The 23,867-nt window shown below is 37.6% G+C and overlaps 1 protein-coding gene and 1 long non-coding RNA gene across 9 annotated transcripts in view; one reads left to right on the forward strand and one right to left on the reverse strand.

Annotated features, from left to right (window-relative positions):
- PLPPR5 (phospholipid phosphatase related 5) overlaps window positions 1–23,867 on the forward strand; it is a 339,870-nt gene that overhangs the window by 11,736 nt on the left and 304,267 nt on the right. The gene's annotated exons all lie outside the window — the stretch shown is intronic.
- On the reverse strand, window positions 8,943–20,184 carry LOC119618562 (uncharacterized). Of its 2 annotated transcripts, XR_005234933.2 has the most exons (3): window positions 20,067–20,184; window positions 18,366–18,502; window positions 8,943–10,808 (listed from the first exon to the last, which is right to left on the reverse strand). It is a non-coding gene; the product is annotated as an uncharacterized lncRNA (long non-coding RNA). The 2 variants fall into 2 exon arrangements; XR_012090021.1 differs by lacking the exon at window positions 8,943–10,808 and having other exon boundaries at window positions 18,358–18,502.

The raw sequence follows: 23,867 nt of genomic DNA on the forward strand, positions 1-23,867 counted from the left end.
AACAGATCCCCTTCATGATAAAGAAGATGTCTCTGAATATCAAGGAAGTTGTGGTGACAATTTTCAAGATATTTAGTTCATTAAAATGACTGTAATATTCTCATGTGTCCTGTGAGGACAGAATTCATTCAGTTTTTAGATAAGAATTTGATTTTATATTTGTTTGGGGGACTTATTTAAAAGTTCTAAGTGATCTTTGAATTTTAAGGAAGGGTTGAATGATACAGTCAGCTATGTATTATGAGTTAACACAGAGTCAAAGGAAAAATAAACTGAATTAAATTAAAATAAGCCTGGGGTTAGTAATTAAAGGCTATTCTTTTTCTTTCCCTTTCCTTCCCAAAAAGCTGACCAATAGACGTGTGTGCTGAATATATTATATCCATAACAGAGAGCATTGACAAGTGGTCTTACAAGCTTATTTCATTCATTAAAAATCAATTCTTTTTAAAAACTGATATCTTTACTGTATCATTAGTATAACAGATGAGCTAGTTTCTTCTTCCACATCCCTCCACTAAAGGAATCATTCTTACAATTCATATGTGACATTTTTCTTAATCAGAGAGTGGAAATGAATCTGCAAGCCTTTCTGGCTCTTGTGAACACAAGAAAATTGGCATAACTGGTTTAAGAAAGATTAAATGAAAAATGATTTTTCTAATGCCCCTTTAAAATCAATCATATTGAACCATAATTTTGCTTCCAACATTATTATCCCATTACTCTAATAAATAAAGGATTGATCAATATTTCCGATTCTTCACAATGTATTTTATGACTTTAATATAGATTTCATCACTGGTGAAACTAAAAAACTGTATATATTGTTGAACTATTTTTTCTCACTTCTCAGTGTGGAAAAAACAGGGGCTAGTGTATTGGGTCAAAAAACACCAAATAAGCAGTTCAGAAAACAAGGAAGGTGAAGAGCACTAGTATTTATTAGGGGTTTCTAACATATTCAACCCATTACCTCATTTAATCTTCTTTCAAAATAAACTGTATTGGCTCTAGTTTAGAATGAGGAAAATGGGTCTCTGTAGTTGTGCCTAAGGCTTATAGCCAGAGAAAAGCGGGAGACCTAAGATCAGAATCTAGATTTCTCCAGCTCCCAAGTAGTTGTACTAAACTATGACCACACAAAGATGAGTCAGCTGTGAAAAATAAGACATAGAATGGGACTGGAATAATTTAGCATGCAAAAGTGGATGGATGGGGGAAAATTCATGTTTTAACTATACCAAGAATAGTTGCACAGAGGGTGAAAAACAGAATCTCCAAGAGAAGCCAGGAGAACGTTAAAATGGAGCATGAGGGATTTGACTTAGATTTGTGAAAGAAGTCTTGCCTATGAGGGCTGTAAGATGTTGTAGGAGATTATTGAGGGCAGGGGCTACATTTTTTAAAGTCTCTGTACAGAAGAGATTCTCACCTATTTGTGAAGATACGGTTAGAGACTTGGGGAGATTACACTAAAAGGGTGTCAAGGGCGCTTATTTGCCCTGAGTTCCAGTTTGTGGTGTCTGATTCTCATCCCTCTCTCAGTTGACTTGTTAGTTGAAATAAAGGAAAAGGACTTGAAATCTGGCACAAAAGTAGAGTCCATCGCTGGTGAAAGGTTAACAGACTAACTGAAAACCATATATGAGAATATAGATTTGGTATGACCAAAACAGCCTTAATGTTCCCCACAGCTTGAACAAACATTAGGCAGGCTTCTTCCTGACTCTAGGCCCCTGACCTCCCTTTTCTTAGAGCATTTGCTTTAGGAAACATAATTTTAGATTCTTTCCCTGCCCCTCTGAGATGTATATATTTTTTAAAAAATACTTTTGCCAGAATTCATTCCTCCTATCTTACCCCACTTCTGTACCCATTGACCAAGTATAGTTAACAATACTGTATAGTATATTTCAAAATAGCTAAATGATTTTGAATTTTATTACCACAAGAAGTAATCATCAATGTTTGAGGTGATTGATATGACAATTACCCTGATTTAATTATTATACAATGTATACATGTATCAAACCATTATATGGTGTCCCATAAATATGTATAATTATGTGTCAATTAAAAACAAAATGCAACTTTGACAATTCTTTTGCCAGTTTTACATCCCAGGACTATCTTTCTTAAGGGTCTGAGAGTCATCCCTTTGGAATATAATCACCAGGAAGATAGTATTCCTATTTTCCAGTTTCTGTGGGAGGGTGGGAGCCAAACTTCGGTGCATGCCTTGCTCCAAGTTGTAAAACTACTTACTGTCATAAGTTCAGAGAAAATTCACTTGTCTTTTAGGTAAAGCCAATTAGCAAACACATCTGACCTATGATTCCCTCTTCTCAACTCTTAAAAAAACTCCCCAGGCCTATGTTTCAACAGAGTTGAGCTGAGACTGAGCTCTGGCGTCACTCCCCTATGGCAATAGCCTTGAATAACATCTCCCTGGCTCGTTTAACTTTGTCCAGTGGATCTTTCACATAGATAGGTATTATAATACATCCTCAGTTACATATGATGAATTTATAAACGTTTGAAAGAAGCAGCAATTCAAGACAGAAAGTATGGTAATTTTCAGTTGTGCCAAAAACATAATTAAAAATGCTTATGTAATTTTACAGGAAGACTTCACAGAGAAATTGTTTCCTTCATTGCCTGTATTTTATTTTTCATTTAGGTTTTAATTAATCAAGTTGATGTGCATCTTAGAAATATTAACAAATCATTTCTTTTTTTTTCTTTTTCTTTTTTTTTATTATTATACTTCAAGTTCTAGGGTATATGTGCATAACGTGTAGGTTTGTTACATATGTATACTTGTGCCATGTTGGTGTGCTGCACCCATCAACTCGTCAGCACCCATCAACTCGTCATTTACATCAGGTATCACTCCCAGTGCAATCCCTCCCCCATCCCCCCTCCCCATAACAGGCCCCAGTGTGTGATGTTCCCCTTCCCGAGTCCAAGTGATCTCATTGTTCAGTTCCCACCTATGAGTGAGAACATGCAGTGTTTGGTTTTCTGTTCTTGCGATAGTTTGCCGAGAATGACGGTTTCCAGCTGCATCCATGTCCCTACAAAGGACACGAACTCATCCTTTTTTATGGCTGCATAGTATTCCATGGTGTATATGTGCCACATTTTCTTAATCCAGTCTGTCACTGATGGACATTTGGGTTGATTCCAAGTCTTTGCTATTGTGAATAGTGCCTCAATGAACATACATGTGCATGTGTCTTTATAGCAGCATGATTTATAATCCTTTGGGTATATACCAAGTAATGGGATGGCTGGGTCATATGGTACTTCTAGTTCTAGATCCTTGAGGAATTGCCATACTGTTTTCCATAATGGTTGAACTAGTTTACAATCCCACCAACAGTGTAAAAGTGTTCCTATTTCTCCACATCCTCTCCAGCACCTGTTGTTTCCTGACTTTTTAAAGATTGCCATTCTAACTGGTGTGAGATGGTATCTCATTGTGGTTTTGATTTGCATTTCTCTGATGGCCAGTGATGACGAGCATTTTTTCACGTGTCTGTTGGCTATATGCATGTCTTTTTTTGAGAAATGTCTGTTCATATCCTTTGCCCACTTTTTGATGGGGTTGTTTGTTTTTTCTTATAAACTTGTTTGAGTTCTTTGTAGGTTCTGGATATTAGCCCTTTGTCAGATGAGTAGATTGCAAAAATTCTCTCCCATTCTGTAGGTTTCCTGTTCACTCTGATGGTAGTTTCTTTTGCTGTGCAGAAGCTCTTTAGTTTAATTAGATCCCATTTGTCAATTTTGGCTTTTGTTGCCGTTTCTTTTGGTGTAGACATGAAGTCCTTGCCCATGCCTATGTCCTGAATGGTACTACCTGACTTCAAACTATGCTACAAGGCTATAGTAACCAAAACAGCATGGTACTGGCACCAAAACAGAGATATAGACCAATGGAACAGAACAGAGTTCTCAGAAATAATACCACACATCTACAGCCATCTGATCTTTGACAAACCTGAGAAAAGCAAGAAATGGGGAAAGGATTCCCTATTTAATAAATGGTGCTGGGAAAATTGGCTAGCCATAAGTAGAAAGCTGAAATTGGATCCTTCCCTTACTCCTTATATGAAAATTAATTCAAGATGGATTAGAGACTTAAATGTTAGACCTAATACCATAAAAACCCTAGAAGAAAACCTAGGTATTAAGAAATCATTTCATGCTGGTTTTATGCTGAAAAGGCACACAATCCCCTTATGTTTAAAGTGGAGTTTTTGAGACATGATAATTATTTTGCTTGTTCTCATGCTTTTAAGTTTCTTACGAAGTAAGCTTTTAATTTGTGGGGAGAAAAATTATCCTGGTAGTTAAGCTCGTTGATAATACTAAAATTAATTGATCATCAATCTTTCACATAATTTATTAAGGTAGACATGATGTTTTTGAAAAATCTCATTGTTTTACTTTTTAACATGCATTCTATTGCCTATCAGGTTGTATCGTTAGGCAAGATATCATAATATATTTATTATAGAGGTGTACACATTATTGTAATATTATTAAACCAAATGTCTCAAGTTAAATGATGCTCAGATTATTATTAGGTTCCCTTGGCTTCTTTTCACTTGGGGTTCTAAGAATTACTGCATACTAGTATTATGATAATATTTTGGATCATCCTTGATTTCCCAAGTAAATATGTGAGATTTGAATTCTAAGAGCTGAGTCAAAATTATACTAGATCTAGAAGTCAGATATTCTTGAGTAACCTTTTGGACCACAACCGAGTCTTCAGTGAATCTTTGGAACCAAGCATAAGCTTAGCTAGCCCATATTCCCCACTACTTTGTATTCTATTTCATCAATTACAGCTAAGAAGATTTGCCTCTATCCAGTAGAATTTTATGTCTAGAACTAGTTTTGATTTCAGACTCAGCCCCCAGGTTTCTTCTGGTAGGCAACTCTTTTCAGATGATTCATGTAAGTTCAGACAAACATAATAACTTTTGGCCACATTTGAGATAATTAACTCAGTCTCAAGTGATTTAAATTGTCATCTCTGAACTTGTGTTTCCTTCCTCTGGGTAAATTCTAAAACCATAAAGATTTTAAGAAGACTAGTCAGGCATCTCGAGGCTGAGGTGGTGTCCAGTTTCAACCACCATATCATGAAGCCACACAAGGAGTCCTGTGAAGAGGTCCACATGGCAAGAAACTGAGGCCTCTTGGCAACAGTCATTTGAATGAGCCATCAGGGAAGCAGATCCTCCAGCCAAGATGCTGATGAGTGCCGCCCAGCTAATATGATGACTACAAAACTTTTAAGGACCACTGAGCCAAAACCACCCAGTTAAGCTGAATTTCTGATTCATAGAAACTGTGAGATAATACATATTTGTTGTTATTTCAAACTGCTAAGTTTAGGGATAATGGTTTTGCAACAACAAATAACTAATGCAGAGTCAAAGATGTGTGTGTGTGTGTGCACACGTGCGTGTGTGTGTGTGTTTCTTATGGTGGGCTGTCTTCACTATATTGAAGTATTTAGCAGTTAACTACTAGGTTTGCGTAGGGCCTGAGTTTGGGAGAGGAGAATGGGAGTAGAGACAGTCAAAAGGAATATGTTGAAACATATTTTATTATCATATTGTCACAGAAAATATCTCTGAAGAGGTGGAGGTAATGTCTTAAATTTAATAGTAATGACACCCTCAAATCCATTTTCCACACTACAACCAGAAAGCTCTTACGAAGATGTAAATCAACTATATAATTCTGCTGCTTAAATTGCTTAAAAAGTCAAAGCCAGTACTCCATAAATGGTTCACAAGACCTCTGTTAACCTGCGCACTGCTTATCTCTTTAGTCATGATTCACCAACAACTCCAGTCTCCAATCTCTGGTCTTAGGCTTTTTCCTCTGCATGGAATTCCAAACTCTTACCCTGACCTTTTTGGACTCCAAGTTATCTAGCCACGTTTAGGTCTCCTTCAGGACTTTCCTGACACCCTGACACATGGTTAGATGTTTTTCCCTAGACTGCCATAGTATCCTTGCTTACATCTGAAATGTCCTTTATTGATGAATATTAAAATTACCCTCCTAATATCTATCTTTCCAAGTATAGTATAAGAAATTTGAGGGCAAGGATTGTGTCTGTTTTATTTTGTAACTTCAGGGCACATTTGGGAAAATAATTATTATTCAATGAAGACCAAATAAATTGAAGAATAAATAAACACACAAACTTATCCCAAACCAAACTGGTATAATGCACACAAACTTTCCAAAAAACAAATGATATTTTTTATTTCATTTTTTAAACATATAGCACTACAAATGCTTGTAAACTTTGGGAGTTATTTCATTAGCAGAAAAGTCAAGATTGCATTCTTTGAGCATCATTAAATCTTTTAAAGAAACGTGATGTTTTCCTCTGGGGTTATTTTAACTCGATTATTAATGATGTCCTTTGTAAAATGCATGAAAGTTTTCGTGACATTACGAATGTCCATTTCATAAGCCTTATCATTAATCAGAGCAGGTAGGTAAGGGCAAAAACTGCATTATGCAAAGAGAATGGAATTTTCCCTATAAATTCAATGGTTTAAGGCCTTTTCTTCTTCACATAATTCTCACTGAAGCAGTTATGCTCTACTTATATACCATAGTCTCACTGGTTGTCAGAAAACATTATTAATCCTATTCCAAACTTGGACCTACTGCTGTGATTCTGTATCCAGAAGGAAATAAAATATTTCATGCTTTGACATTGTCTTAGTTCAGGCTGCTGTAACAAGAATACCATAGACTGCATGGCTGAAATATCAAACATGTATTTCTCATGGTTCTGGAGGCTGGAAAGTCCAGAGCAGGGTGCTAGTGTGGCCAGGTTCTGGTGAGGGCTTTCTTCCTGGTTTCCTCAGATGGCAGAGAGAGAGAGTTGGGGGTCTCTTCATCCCCGTATAAGGGCACCAATCTCATCATGGGAACTTTACCACCATGACCATATCCAAAATCGGTTACATCCCAAAGGCCTCACCTCCTAATCCTATCACTTTGGGAATCAGGGTTTCAGTATATGAATTTTGGAAGAACAGAAACTGTCAGTCCCTAGCAGATATTGACCCATATTGGATTGTATACTGGTATAAATGGAAATATTTTTTTTCCTGTCATCACAGTACATTGGTTCTGGCTCTGCACCGTTGGGTCTTTGGCTTTAAGCCAGGAATCTAACCTCTCTGAACCTCAGTTTTTCATGATAAAATGGGTGCAATAATTTCCATATCACCAGATCACTATGCGAATTAAATAAGATTGTATATCTTTTCTATTATGTAAAATGATACACAACTATAAGATGTTAAAGTATAGTTGTGTACCACATAAGGACTTTTGGTCAGTGATGGACCATATATGACCACAGTCCCGTAAGATTATAATGGAGCTGAAAAATTCCTATCACCTACTGACGCCGCAGCAGTTGTAAAGTCACAAACACATATTACTCATATGTTTGTGGTGATGCTGGTGTCAACAAACCTACTGCACTGCCAGTAGTATAAAAGCATAGTGCATACATTTATGTACAGTACATAATACTTGATAATAAATGACTACGCCACTGGTTTATGTATGTACCATACTACACTTTTAATTTTTATTTTAGAGTGTGCTCTTTCTACTTATAGATTAAGAAGTTAGCTGTAAAACAGCCCCAGGAAAGTCCTTCGGGAGGTATTCCAGAAGAAAGCATTGCTATTACATGAGGTAACAGCTCCTTGTGTATTACTGCCCCGAAGACCTTCTAGTGGGACCAAATGAGGAAGTGGAAGACAGTGATATTGATGATCCTGAACCCATGTAGGCCAGGCCAGTGTGTGTATTTGTGTCTTAGTTGTTAACCAAAAAGTTTAAAAAGTAAAGAAACAAAATTAAAAATAGAAACAAGCTTATAGAATAAGTATATAAAGAAATTATTCTCTACAGTTGTATAATGTGCTTGTGTTTTAATCTGTTATTACAAAGGAGTCAAAAGGTTTTTAAAAAAGTTGGATCACGAGGTCGGGAGATCGAGACCATCCTGGCTAACATGGTGAAACCCCGTCTCTACTAAAAATACAAAAAATTAGCCGGGCGAGGTGGCGGGCAACTGTAGTCCCAGCTACTCGGAGGCTGAGGCAGGAGAATGGCGTGAACCCGGGAGGCGGAGCTTGCAGTGAGCCGAGATCACGCCACTGCATTCCAGCCTGGGCGACAAAGCGAGACTCCCTCTCAAAAAAAAAAAAAAAAAAAGGTTTATAAAATAAAAAGTTACAGTAAGCTAAGTTTCCTTTATTACTGAAAAAAATATCATTTTATAACTTTAATATAGGCTAAGTATACAGTGTTTATAAAGTTTATAGTAGGGCCGGGTATGGTGGCTCAGATCTGTAATCCCAGCACTTTGGGAGACTGAGGCGGGTGGATCATGAGATCAAGAGATCAAGACCATCCTGGCCAACATGGTGAAACCCTGTCTCTACTGAAAATACAAAAATTAGCTGGGCGTGGTGGTGCACACCTGTAGTCCCAACTACTTGTGAAGCTGAGGCAGGAGAATCACTTGAACCGGGGAGGCAGAAGTTGCAGTGAGCCGAGATCGCGCCATTGCACTACAGCCTGGTGACAGTGAAACTCTGTCTAAAAAAAAAAAAAAAGAAAAGAAAAAAAGAGAAAAAAGTTTATAGGAGTGTACAGTAATATCCTAGGTCTTCACATTCACTCACTACTCACTCACTTACCCAGAGAAACTACTGAAAGTCCTGCAATCTCGTGAGCTGAGATCCGGCCACTGCACTCCAGCCTGGGCCACAAAGCGAGACTCTGTCTCCAAAAAAAAAAAAAAAAAAAAAAAAGTCCTGCAATCTCCATTCAAGGAAGTGCCCTATAGAGATGCACCATATTTTGTCTTTCATATCTTTTTACTGTACCTTTACTATGTTCGGATATGTTTAGCTACACAAATACTTACATTGCGTTACAAATGCCTGAAGTATTCAGCACATAACATGCTGTACAGGTTTGTAGCCTAAGAGCAACAGGCTCTATCACATCACCTATACGTGCACTAGGCTATACCATCTAGGCTTGTGTTGGTATACTCTGATATTATTATAACAACAACATTTCCTAAGGATGCATTTCCCAGAACATATCCCCATTATTAAATAATACCTGAATGTAAATGCAATTTTTGGGTCCAAAGAGTGGCAAAATGACAACAAAAACAATTATAAAAACACAACCAGCATTTGCATTTTATCCAGGTACTTTCCACATATTAACTCATGTAATCCTCAATACAACCCAGCGAGGTACGTATTTTTATTATTTCCTGCTATGGTTTGAATATGTTCCCTCCAAAATTTAGATGTTGCAATGTAATCGTATTAACAGGTGAGACTTTTAAGAGATAATTAGACTTATAAACAATCACCATTCTGACTAGCAGGAGATGATATCTCATTGTGGTTTTGAGTGTCATTTCTCTGACGATTGGTCATAATGAGCACTTTTTTTCATATGTTCATTGGCTGCTTGAATGTCTTTTGAGAAGTGTCTGTTCATGTCCTTTGCCCGTTTTTTAATGGGGTTATTATTATTTTTTCTTTGCTTGTTGATTTAAGTTCTTTATAGATTCTAGATATTGGACCTTTGTCAAATGCATAGTTTGCAAACATTTCCCCGCATTCTGTAGGTTATCTGTTTTACTCTGTTAATAATTTCCTGTGCGGTGCAGAAACTCTTTAGTTTCATTCTCCCACTTGTCAATTTTTGTTTTTGTTGCAATTGCTTTTGGGGACTTAACCAAAAATTCTTTGCCAAGGCAGATGTCAAGAAGAGGATTTCCTAAGTTTTCTTCTAGGATTTTTATAGTTTGAAGTCTCACATTTAAATACTTAATCCATCTTGAGTTAATTTTTGTATATGGTGAAAGGTAAGGATCTAGTTTCATTCTACATATAGCTAGCCAGTTATTCCAGATGTTGGCGAGGCTGTGGAGAAAAGCGAACATTTATATGCTGTTGATGGGAATGAAAATTAGTTCAGCCACTTTGGAAAGCAGTTTGTAGATTTCTCAAAAAACTTAAAACAGAGTTACCATTCGACGCAGCAATCCCATTACTGGGTATATACTCAAAGGGAAATAGATCATTATACCAGAAAGACACATCATTCATGTTTATCACCACATCATTCACAATGGCAAAGACATAGAATCAACCGAGGTGCCCAACAATGGTGGACTGGATCAAGAAAATATGGTACATATATACTATGGTATACTGTGCAGCCATAAAAAGGAACGAAACAATGTCCTTTGCAGCAACATGGATGAAGCTGGAGACCATAATCCTAAGTGAGATAACATAGGAACAGAAAATCATATGTTCTCACATAAGTGTGGGCTACACATTGAGTACATAACGTGGACATAAACTTGGGAGCAACAGACACTGTGGACTACTAGAGGAGGGAGGGAGGGATGGGGGCATGGGATGAAAAACTACCCATTAAGTACTATACTCACTACTTGGGTGCGATATACCTTTGTAACAAACCTGCACATGGACCCCCTGTATCGAAAATAAAAGATGAAATTTGAAAAAGAGAGAGAGAAGTGATGAGGTCATGAAGGTTCCTTCCTCGTGAGTGGGCTTAAGGGCCTTATAAAAAAGGCTTTACGCACTATGCAGGGAGCTTGACCTTCTGCCTTCCTCCATATGTAGATGTAGCCAGACAGCTGGAACCTTGGTCCTGGACTTCTGAGCCTGCAGAATGATGAGAAAATCAATTTCTGTTCTTTACCAATTACTCAGTCTGTGGTATTCTGTTACAGCAACACAAACAGACTTATAAATTCACTCCTTATAGAAAATGAGGAAAAGAGAGGTTAAGAAAATGAGTAATGATTTTGTCTTGATTCTTACCAATCATTTTGATTTTTAGCAAAGGCAGAAAATACATTTTAAAGACAGTTTTGCTTCAAATGTATTTAATGTTTGTTAATCAGAACATTTACTCTCTTGCTTGCAGGCTATACTAACCCAATTCAAACTACATTTCTCAAATAAAGAAAATTTATTGGTTTAGATGACTGTAAAGTCTATTGTTACATTTGAACTCTTTCTCTCAACTTCTTCACTTTGGCTTTCTCCTGATTGGTTTCATTCTCAGGCACAGCTTGCTCACTGGGTACTGGAGGCTGGAAGCTAACAGTCCCAATAGCTCCAGAAAATGACCTGGGACCTAACATAGTACACATGTGCCCTCCCTGAACCAACCACCATAGTCAGAGTTACCTGCCAACCTCAAGTGTCCTGTCTTCCCTCTAGTGAGAGGTGGGTCAGCGGTACTCAAATTATAGGGAGTGGCTTTGGGTAGGGCAAATCCAAAAAGGAATATATATCCACCATAGTAGTATCTCACTGAACAATGCATCTCACAGAAAATACCATTCTTTAAAAAGAAATTTTTTTTTTTTTTTTTTTTTTTTTTTTTGGTGGGGGGGAACGGAGTCTCGCTCTGTCGCCCAGGCTGGAGTGCAGTGGTGCAATCTCGGCTCACTGCAAGCTCCACCTCCCGGGTTCACCTGATTCTCCTGCCTCAGCCTCCAGAGTAGCTGGGACTACAGGCACCCGCCACTATGCCCTGCTAATTTTTTTTTTCTTTTTTCTTTTTCTTTTTTGGTATTTTTAGAAGAGACGAGGTTTCACTGCGTTAGCCAGGATGGTCTCTATTTCCTGACCTCATGATCTGCCCGCCTCGGCCTCCCAAAGTGCTGGGATTACAGGAGTGAGCCGCCGCGCCCGGCCAAAAAGAAATTCTTTATATTATTAGAATTCTTTATATCATTAACAGTGGTTTCTTTCTCTAAAGAAACAGAAAAATATATACCAATGGTGTAAAACACAGAACACATACTATATAAAATTTATGCTATACCTATTGAAAACAATTATAAAAACTGGAGTGAAAATATAAAAAATGAAATTAACAAGGTCCAATTTATCAACCTTTTCTATCATGGATTGTGCTTTTGTGTTGTATTTAAAACTCGTTCCTGAATTCCAAATTCATGTAGATTCGTGTATTCTTCAGAAGTTTTAAAGTTTTTCATTTCACATATAAGCCTTTAATGCACTTTGATTTAATTTTCGTGAAAGACGTAAGGTCTCTATCCAGGTTCAGCTTTTTGCATTTAGATGTTCAATTGTTCCCCTACCATTTTTTTTTGGTAAAGATTATTTCCTTTTCTTTGCAGCTTAGCCAAAGATCAGTTGACTATATTTGTGCAGGTCAGCTTCTGAGCTTTCTATTCTGCTCCATTGATCTGTGTGTCTATTCTTTTGCCGGTACATCATCTTGATTTTTACCTGATTTTTGTTACTTTGTGGTAACACTTGAAATCAGGTCGTGTGAAACCTCCAAGTATGTTCTCTCTAGGTATTGTTTTGTCTATATTGTCTTTTGCCTTTTCGTATAAACTTTAACATTAGTTTGCCACAGCTCCTAAATAGTTACTAGTGTTTTTTTGGTATTGTATTGAATCTACAGAACAAGTTGGAAAGAGTTGACATTTTAGCAGCAGTGAGTCTTTCAATTCATGAACACAAATATCTCATTTATTTACATATTATTTCATTTTCCTCAGCATTATATTTTAGTAATTAGGTAAATATTCAGTAAAAAACTAAAGAAGTGTGAGTAAAATATTAATTATACTGAATGACTTAAATATGAGTATTAGTTCATTAATTGTGACAAATGCATCATTATATTGTAAGGCGTATTAAAGTGTTTTCTAAATGATCCCCCAACTGGGGTTCAGACCTGAGGGCCTGAACCAATGCCTGGGTTGATGAAGAGGTATGGGAATCCACATTATCCTCTCACTAAGAGTTTAGAGGCTAATTCTGCTCTTTTTAAAAATACACATGGTCTTCCAATTTCATATGCTCCGAAAATTATTATGGTGACTGCCTTCACAGTACAGAAAAGCAAGTTTACAAAAGGTTGTATATCACCTGTAAAGCAAGTTTTAGGCAACCCTAAAATACAGCTGATACTTATATATATTATGGCTGTTTCTCAGGCTCAGTCTTGAATAAGAGTTTTAAAACTCAAGTTTAATCTAGATCCTGCCATGGCTTACTGTGCTACCTTGGATGACTTCCTTAACCCGAGTTACTTTCCTCATCTGTCACTTAGACTCTAACATCGGGCTCACTGTATCATTGGACTCCCAGGCTCTACCGATCCCCCTACCTTATCCTCCTGAGTAGCTGGGACTACAGGCATGTGCCACTAGACCTGGATTTTTTTTTTTTTTTTTACTTTTTTTGTAAAGACAGGGTCTCACCATGTTGCCTAGGCTGGTCTCAAATTCCTGGCCTCAAGTCATTCTTCCACTTTGGCCTCCCAAAGTGCTGAGATTATAGGTGTGAACCACTGTGCCTAGCCTACAAATACCATTTTGAGCAGGCAGCTTAAATTAGTCCAGGTTATTCAAGAAACAAATGCCAAGAGGGGATTAAATGTGCAAGTTTGTTATTTGGGGGACTGCCTACCTTACCATACCTGATTAAAACATACCCTGAGCACCCTTAAAGCATTTTATTTCCTTCCACACAGGTGTTCTTCCTGGGCCGGGTACCAGATAATGAAGGACAACCTTTAAACCCTAGATCTCACTGAAATTATTCAAACAAGCCAATCCTACACCTGCTCACCCTGACTCACTCATTCCTCCCACAGAAACCACAATAAAGGCTTATGCCCACAGTTTTTTATGCTCCCTCTGTCTCTTACCACAACCTGGCACATCCCTGTAGGGTCCTGGGCAGTGTGACATGCCTCCTGATTCCAAGAAACTGTAAGTATCATTTCCATCTGTTCTTACCAGGTAAGCACCAGGCTGAGTTGGGAGACAGAGGGAGCAGAGGAAAATATGGGCAAAACCCTTTATTGTGGTTTCTGCTGGAAGCAATGGCTGAGGCAGAAACCTTGATGAAAAGATATGGGAATCCAAATTGAGCAGGCTGGTTTGTTTCAATAATGTCAGTGGGCTCTAGGGTAAAAGGTCTGTCTCTAGCTGTCTGGTGCCTGGTCCTGAGGTTATTAGGGCAAGTGGATAGTGACCCAGAGTGCAAGAGCCAGATAAAGTAGGTGGTTGGGTGTAAGGGCTTTGAATTGTTAGATATGGTTCTGAAAAGCATGCTAGTGTAGCAAGTTGTTGTATTGTCTCTGGGAATTGGCTAACCCTGGGGGAAGAGGGTGGAATCGCTCCATGCTTAGCGAACTCCAGATACGAAAACATCAGAATCCAGAAAATAAAAAGACATGGTTAATATAGAAAGGAGCCAACAGATTACAACCTGAGTCTGATCCTGAGAGATAGAAGGTTGTGTGGAAATGTTCTAGAGAAGCAAACAACCTGAAGAAGGTTTGGCGAGGCACCTGGGGAATATTCACGCTGAAGTTTGCCAGCAAAGGAATGTCACATCTCCCAGGAACAGGACTGAGCATCCTTGTCACACTCAGTCGCTGGCTGAGGCATGGCTTCAGTGCAAACACAGGCAGTGTTTCAAGGAGCAACACCAGGATCATGTATACTTCCTGTACCAAAGGGACTGGCAAACACAGTTTCAAGACCTCTACTGAGCATCATCTTTATTTCACAGGAGGGGAAACTGCATTTCAGAAAGTTTGAGAAACATTCCCAGAGTTACAGCGCTAACAAATGGAAGAGATGGAGTTCAGCATCAAAAATCTTAGCTCATATCCCATGCAACATGTCATCCTGGTAACAGACAAGCTATTTACCAGGCAGGGCAGGTGCATAAGTGTTTCAAGTACTTAAAATAAAACCTTTTGGAGGTATGGCCTGTCTGGGCAGCTTCAGCAAACTTCCTTTATCAGTGTGAGTAATCCTTCTGCTGTCAGTTGGAAATGAGTGAATTCATCAAGAAGCTGACGAAAAGAACACAACGTTGAATGATTATTTTCATTTTTCAGACATTTAGAATTTAGGTGTTCAGCAGAGTCCAGATGACTTTAACATAGTAAGCTTAGGAAATGTTTTCCTAAAGGGAAAATAAGCTGTGTTCTTTATCATTTCCATGTATTTATTCCTTGATATTAGTGGCCACGGACTTAGACGCCTGCAGTCACTGCGTTACTCACGCATTGTTAGCATTAGGATCAAGTACCCTATTGGTTGGGGTTAAAGAGGCCAAGGTCATTGGCTTAACCATCTTGCAGTTCACGTTGGCTTTATCCAGTCCTAAGGTCACAGACATTATTATTATTATTATTAGTCATAGTAGTAGTAGCAGTAGCAAAGTCAGCTATATTGCAAAGGCATATGCACAAGAACACCAGCATGTTTTAACATCCTGTTAGGATGGATTCACTATTCCTTTACTGCCCACTTTTAGGTATAGGCCATAAGCATTGGTCATATACACAGGGTTAAGTCTAGTCCAGAGGATGAATTTCACACATGCCCATTATGTCTACTCGTCCTTGTCATCAGACTCTGGTGTGGTAGGCTTTGTCTACAACTTTGAAAAATGTGAATTACTGTACATGTATACATTACTAATGTTGTTGAATAACTGTAATCCTGGTGAGATTAATGTATGTCTTATAATTCAGCAAGTATTAGTTTCTGTGGTAGGCAGCCTCTAAAAAGATCCCCAATGATCTCTGCCTCCTGGTATTCACATCCTTGTATAATCATTTCTGCTAAGCATGGGCTGGATCTGGGGCCTCAATTTAAACTAACAAGAATAGGGCAAAGTCCTTATACCTTATACAAAAATTAATTCAAAATGGATTAAAGACTTAAATGTTGGACCTAAAACCATGAAAACCCTAGAAGAAAACCTAGGCAATACCATTCAGGACATAGGCATGGGCAAGGACTTCATGACTAAAACACCAAAAGCAATGGCAACAAATGCCAGAATAGACAAATGGGATCTAATTAAACTAAAGAGCTTCTGTATGGCAAAAGCAACTACCATCAGAGTGAACAGGCAACCTACAGAATGGGAGAAGATTTTTGTAATCTATCCTTCTGACAAAGGGCTAATATCCAGAATCTACAAAGAACTTAAACAAATATACAAGAAAAAAACAACCGCATCAAAAATTGGGCAAAGGATATGAACAGACACTTCTCAAAAGAAGACATTTATGTAGCCAACAGACACATGAAAAAATGCTCATCATCACTGGTCATCAGAGAAATGCAAATCAAAACCACAATGAGATACCATCTCACACCAGTTAGAATGGAGATCATTAAAAAGTCAGGAAACAACAGATGCTGGAGAGGATTTGGAGAAATAGAAACGCTTTCACACTGTTGATGGAAGTGTAAATTAGTTTTCAACCATTGTGGAAGACAGTGTGGTGATTCCTCAAGGATCTAGAACTAGAAATACCTTTTGACCCAGTGATCCCATTACTAGGTATATACCCAAAGGATTATAAATGATGCTACTATAAAGACACATGCACATGCATGTTTATTGTGGCACTATTCACAATAGCAAAGACTTGGAACCAACCCAAATGTCCATCAATGATACACTGGATTAAGAAAATGTGGCACATATATACCATGGAATACTATGCAGCCATAAAAAAGGATGAGTTCATGTCCTTTGCAGGGACATGGATGAAGCTGGAAACCATCATTATCAGCAAACAATCACAAGGACAGAAAACCAAACACCACCTGTTCTCACTCGTAAGTGGGAGTTGAACAATGAGAACACTTGGACACAGGGCAGGGAACATCACACACTGGGGCTTGTCTGGGGTTGGGGGGCTAGGGGAGGGATAACATTAAGAGAAATACCTAATATAAATGATGAGTTGATGGGTGCAGCAAACCAACATGGCACATGTATGCCCATGTAATATACCTGCATGTTGTGCACATGTACCCTAGAACTTAAAGTATAATTATAAATTTTTTTTTTTAAAAGAATAGGGCAAAGTGATGAGATGTGACTTCAGACATTAGATTACAAAAAGACTATAGCTTCCATCTTGCCCACCATTCGTCATCCTCTCCTGCTTGGAGACCTTGATCTGGAAGAAGCAAGCTGTCCTGGTTAGGGGAAGCCCACATAGGAAGAAAATGAAGTTTCCATCTAATAGCCAGTAACGATACGAGTCCTGTCAGTAGCCATGTGAGTGAACTTGGAAGTGGATGGATCCTCTAAGGCCTGCCAACAGCCCTGTGATTGAACTCAGAAGCAGATCCATTCTGGGTCAAGCCTTGAGGTGACTGCAGCCCTGGCTGACACTTAGATTGCCACCTGTGAGAGACTCTGAGCCAGAAAATCTCATTAGCCATACCCAAATTCCTAACCCACAGAAACTATGACATCATAAATGTTGACTTTGGAGGAATTTGTTATGCAGCAGCAGATACTTAATACACCTAGGAATGCACATTAAAAATTTGGGATGTGAAGATTTGCTGCAGATTCATAAAGGACTCACTTGAATTTCCAATGCTACTTCCCTCCCTCAGTGCCTCCAAAAGGACTTGCAACAGCAGAAGAAGTGGGAGGAGGTGTTATTCCTCCTTTTAATTTTAAAAGTATCCATTAGATATTCTCTGAACATTTCATATTAAACAATTTCCATTATTATTATCTACTGCTTATCTCAGAATAAATTGGAAAGAGCTGAATTTTGTAATATACTTATGCTCCTATTCAAATCAGAAGAAACCCACAAACTTCTACTTTAGAATCACCAGTGAAAGTATAAGAACATTTTGGAATTTCAGTTGCCACTGGTGTGTTCAATAAGTGTTTTTCACAGGCATACATTTATTTGTTCTATCCCAAAGTATGACATAGCATAGTGCTTTACAAATACCAAACATTGCACCTTATAAAATGCCATTTGGGGAATATTAGCTCAAAATTCATTGATTTGAGCATAAATCAATTTGCAGATTTTTATGACCAGTACCACATCTTTTAGGCTCAGCAAAAATAGTTTCCATGTTGTTGTGAAAGCCTAGGAAAATTGTGAACAGTTTTCCTTCAGCAAAGAGGTGCTACAATATAACAAAACACCATGGAGTCAAATAGATATAAATTTGAAGCCTGACTCTTGCATTTTATGAGCTGTGTGACACTGGGCAAGTCACTTCCCTTCTCTTCCCTTCCCAAGAAACAGAAGCTACTGTAATTGCTCAAAAACCCTTTCACATTACGAAAAATCTTCTGAAAAGCTTTCAAACATCATAGCAGACCAATCATCCCTGAATTTACACTGATCTCCCATTTTACCTCTGCTTATCTACCATTTTTTGTCCACAATTTTAGCTCCTTCTTTATGTTCTACTTCTTGCCAAACACGAAGTGAAGGGAATATAAATTGCCCAGGCTTAAAATCTCCATGCTGGTCCATCTTTTCCTGGGGAAAGCTATGGAAGATAGAGGAGAAATATAGTAATAGGATAATCCCAACACACAGTTGTAGAGTAAGATTTATGTAGCATTATAATTTATGAGACATTTACTAATGCACATATAAGTGTGATCATTTGGATTTCAACCTCATATCACTAATTAATGCGAGTGATGTGTTATATGTTCACATTCATTTTATTAACGAGAAAGACAGAAATTTTTAAAGGCTAAATTATATTTGATGTAATTATGACATACATAATATTTTAAAATAATTTTGAGAGTGAAATGTACAATTGGAATGTGTCATTTGAGACATATTTTAAAAGCCATAACCAGGTAATAATGTTAACATGGTAAGTTTCAGCCATGGTTTTTAGAAGTATTTCCTTATCACAGAGATAGGTCAGACAAAAATATGAGTCTCCAATGGCCCCCTCCCACCAAAATCTAAATTAGCCTTCACTGTCATTCTCTGCAATTATTAACTGTTTATCTTCACAGCTCAGAGTTATGGGTTTACTTGGTGATTTATATTTTTAATTCTCCTACTAAGCTGTTAGCTTTAGGAGGACAGGGATTGGAAAGATTTATTCACTGTGCAATACTCAGCCCAGCCCTTAGCACGGGGCTCAACAATTACAGAGTTAATGTATGTGTTCATGGGCTAGTTTTAGCTGATTACTTTTGTGCATGTTTATGTTGCGGAAAGTCAGGGACCCCGAATGGAGAGAGCAGCTGGAGCCGATGCAGAAGAACATAAATTGTGAAGATTTCATGGACATTTATCAGTTACCCAAATTAATACTTTTGTAATTTCTTACACCTGTCTTTACTGCAATCTATGAACATAAATTGTGAGGATGTCATGGATATTTATCACTTCCCCAATCAATACTCTTATAACTTCTTATGCCTGTCTTTACTTTAATCTCTTAATCCTGTTTTCTTTGTCAGCTGAGAATGTACGTCACCTCAGGACCACTATTGTACAAATTGATTGTAAAGTATGTGTTTTCAGTGCACTCTGAAAAAGAACAGAATAACAATGATTTTCAGGGAACAAGGGAAGATAACCATAAGGTCTGACTGCTTGCGGGGTTGGGCAGAATGGAACCATATTTTTCTTCTTGCAGAGAGCCTATAAACAGACATGCAAGTAAGAGAAATATCGCTGAATTCTTTTCCCAGCAAGGAATATTAATAACTGAGACCCAGGGGAAGGAATGCATTCCTCGGGGGAGGTCTGTAGATGGCCACTCTGGCAGTGTCTGTCTTATGCAGTTGAGATAAGGACTGAAATACACCCTGGTCTTCTGCAGTACCCTTAGGCTTACTAAGATCGGGAAATTCCAGCCTGGTAAATTCTAGTCAGACTGGTTGTCTGCTCTCGAACCCTGTTTCTTCTTAAGATGTTTATCAAGACAATGCATGCACAATGGGACATAGACCCTCATCAGTAATTCTAATTTTGCCTTCACCTTGTGATCTTTATGGCCCTTTGAAGCATGTGATCCTTGTGACCTACTCCCTGTTCGTACACCCCCTCCCCTTTTAAAATCCCTAATAAAAACTTACTGGTTTTGCAGCTTGGGGTCACCATCACGGTCCTACCAATATGTGATGACACCCCCGGAGGCTCAGCTGTAAAATTCCTCTCTTTGTACTCTTTCTCTTTATTTCTCAGACCGGCCAACACTTAGGGAAAATAGAAAGAACTTACCTTGAAATATTGAGGACTGGTTCCCCTGATATGTTTGGAACACTGATGAGCATTTAGAAATATTTACTGACCATAGGTTCTGATAACTATATATAACTGTGTATGAATGAAAAACTGTACATGTAACTATGTATATATAACTACCGCTATAACTCTCTCTCTTTCTCTGTCTCTCTCTCTCTCTCTCTCTCTCTCTCTCTCTCTATATATATATATATATATATATATATATATTCCAATTTACTGGAGAGGAATTATATCTTGATCCAAAATTTGAAAAACTTGCATCTTAAGATTGCAGATTTTAAAAGGTAAATAATTAAGAATTCCAGACTCAACCTTGAAGAATGATGGCAATTAGAGGTCTTCTTAAGTCTTAGTACCAATAAAGTGTATGATTTTGAGACTTCTCATTCTACCATACAGTCAGTTTCTAGATACCACACAAGATGATTCTGATTGTTATAACTAGATGGAGACTTTGTCTTGTTTGTTGCTGTATCCCCAAGACATACAACAAGACTAAGCATATAGGAGGCACTCACTAAACACTGCCCAGTCAGTGTAGATGATTTTCTAACCCAAGCAAATTATAGGCTCTTCCTGTGTTGTCTTAAGTTAACAAGTACAATTCTGTGTTGCCTAACGATGAGAAATGGGTCATTGGGTGATTTCATTGCTGTACAAACATCATATAGTGTACTTACACAAACCTATATGGTAGAGCCTGCTATACACCCAGGCGATATGGTGTAGCCTGTTGCTCCTAGACTACAAACCTTTATAGCATGTTACTCTACTTAACGCTATAGGCAATTGTAACACAACGGTAAGCATGATGTAGCTACACATATCTGAACATAGAAAAGGTACAGTAAAAAGATGGTGTAAAAGATTTTAAAAGGTGGTACACCTGTGTAGTGTACTTACCATGAATGAAACTTATGGGACTGTAAGCTTCCCCAGATGAGTAAGTAGTGAGTGGTAGGGCCTAGGGCATTACTGTATACTACCAAAGACTTTATAAACACTGTACACTTAGGCTACCCTAAATTTATAAAACAATATTTTTCAATATTAAATTAACCTTAGCTTACTGAAACTTTTTACTTTATAAACTTTTTAATTTTTAAAAAGCTTTTTGACTTTTTGTTTTCTTAGATGGGGTCTCGCTCTGTCACCAGACTGGAGTGTGGTGGTGCAATCTCTGCTCACTGCAACCTCTGCCTCCCGGGTTCAAGCGATTATCCTGCCTCAGCCTCCCAAGCAGCTGGGACTACAGGCATGCACCACCATGCCCAGTTAATTTTTGTATTTTTAGTAGAAACGGGGTTTCACCATGTTGGCCAGGATGGTCTCGATCTCTTGACATCATGATCTTCCTGCCTTGGCCTCCCAAAGTGCTGGGATTACAGGTGTGAGCCACCACACCCAGCCAACTTTTTGACTTTTATGTAATAACACTTAGCTTAAAACACAAACATGTTGTACAACTGTACAAAAATATTTTATTTCTTATATCACGATTCTGTAAGCATTTTCCTATTTTTTAAACGTTTCAAACTTTTAAATTCAAAACTAAGACACAAACACACACGTCAGCCTAGACTTACACAGTGTCAGGATCATCAGTATCACTGTCTTTCACCTCCACATCTGGTCCCACTGGAAGGTCTTCAGGGGCAATAATATGCATGGAGCTGTCATTTCCTATGATAAGAATGCCCTCTTCTAGAATACATCCTAAAGAACTTGCCTGAAGCAGTTTTAGTTATTTTTTTAAAATGTAGAAGGAGTGCACTACATAATAACAATAAAAAGTAGACAATAGTAAATACATCACCAGTAACAGTTATATATTATTATCAAGTACTATGTACTGTACATAATTGTACGTGCTATACTTTTATATGACTGGAAGCACAGTAGGGTTGTTAACTCCAGAATCACCACAAATACATGAATAATGTGTCACACTACAGGTGAGAGGAATTTTTCAGCTCCATCGTAATCTTGAGGGACCACTCGTGTATGGGCGGGCATCATTGACTGAAGTGTCGTTATGCTGTGCGTCAACATGATTTTGATGATGTGTTTTGATAGCAGTAAAGTGATCTCTGGATTCAAAAGTAACATATGCAAATAAATAATCTTAGAGAAGGTATGTTTAGAACACCTTATTATTAGTTTTCTAGATGTTTGACAGAAATACATATGCATCAATAACTTCTAGGTATTCAGTTTGGAAACAACAGAAAGACGTTTCTTCATTATGACAGGTTTTAAATGCCAATAAAAAGAGAAGATATTTAAAGAGAGTGCTCATTGGGTACAGAGAATAGCTCACAGGATAATATCAGTCTAAAAAGTACAAATGGTTTTAGACGATGTGTTTGCTTTAGAAAAGAGAAAGGTCAGTCATGTGCTTTAATTCACCTTGAAGTGACAGATAATTTTGATAAGGCCGTTTTGAAGCATCCAAGTCAAAGTAGTCCTACCAAAACGTAAGAATTTTATTACCAAATCGTATTTACAACACACGTCTCAAGTTCATGCTCCTTTTATACTACACGCCCTTTCCACCCTCCACTTCCCAAATAAAGAAGACTTTCCCTTTTTACCTTACTGTACCTTACTGTCTGTGTTGTTGGAATTTTTAATAAGTATATGTTGATTTTACAATCAGATATTTTTATGTGAACCTGTTTTTAAGTCTTTAAGAGCTAACATTTATTAGAGTTTTTCACTTGTTTCCCATGAATGTCAAATAATTTAATGACATTAGGCTTTTTTGTTGTTGTTGGTAGCTATTATAAATGGGATTTTTAAATATTGTCTTTTTTGGATAGTTTGTTGTTAGTGTGTGGAAACACTACTGATGCTTGTGTGTTCATTTTGTATCTTGCAGTTTACTGCATTTGTTTATTAGTTTTAACAGTGGTGTGTGTGCGTGTGTGTGCCTGTGTGTGTGTGTGTGTGTTGTGTCATCTTTAGAGTTTACCATATATAAAATCATCCTGTTGTCTGCAAACAGGGACAATTTAACTTCTTCCTTTACAATTTGGATGCCTTTACATTTTTCTCTTGCTGAATTGCTCTGGCCAGGACTTCCATGACTATGTTAAATATAATGCTTCTCTTATTGATAACTGAGACACCATTAGACCTTAAAAATTAATTACATCAATGAGGCCTAAATATATTTATGTTAAAAATGAACAAAAGTATTCTGCCATAGTCACAACTCATGATTTACTTATTCACCACTTTCAGTTGCATCATTATCCAGAGGTAATGATGCTTATAGTGTGGTGGGTATCTTTTGGTATTTTGGATTTCCTTTTATATAAACTTTATGGTGTTACATATGTAATATGAAATAGGTATATAAATTTTATGCTATTACATACATATTACAAATGTTTTCACATTTCCATTTTTAAATTTCAGTACCCTTTGCTAATTTTCCACGTTAATACTTATAGATGAAATACTAGAAATGTAATTGAGGATTTCCTCTGCAATTTGTACTAAGAAAAACATCATATTTTTGCCCAAATAGTCTTTCTTACCCTATCAATTTCTAAGACACAACTAATCAGATAAAATTACTAAAATCAGGAAACCTACAAAGGGCCCTAAAGGTAGTTCTGCTG

The sequence above is a fragment of the Chlorocebus sabaeus genome, chromosome 20 (assembly GCF_047675955.1).
Source record: "Chlorocebus sabaeus isolate Y175 chromosome 20, mChlSab1.0.hap1, whole genome shotgun sequence".
In the NCBI taxonomy this organism is placed as follows: domain Eukaryota; kingdom Metazoa; phylum Chordata; class Mammalia; order Primates; family Cercopithecidae; genus Chlorocebus; species Chlorocebus sabaeus.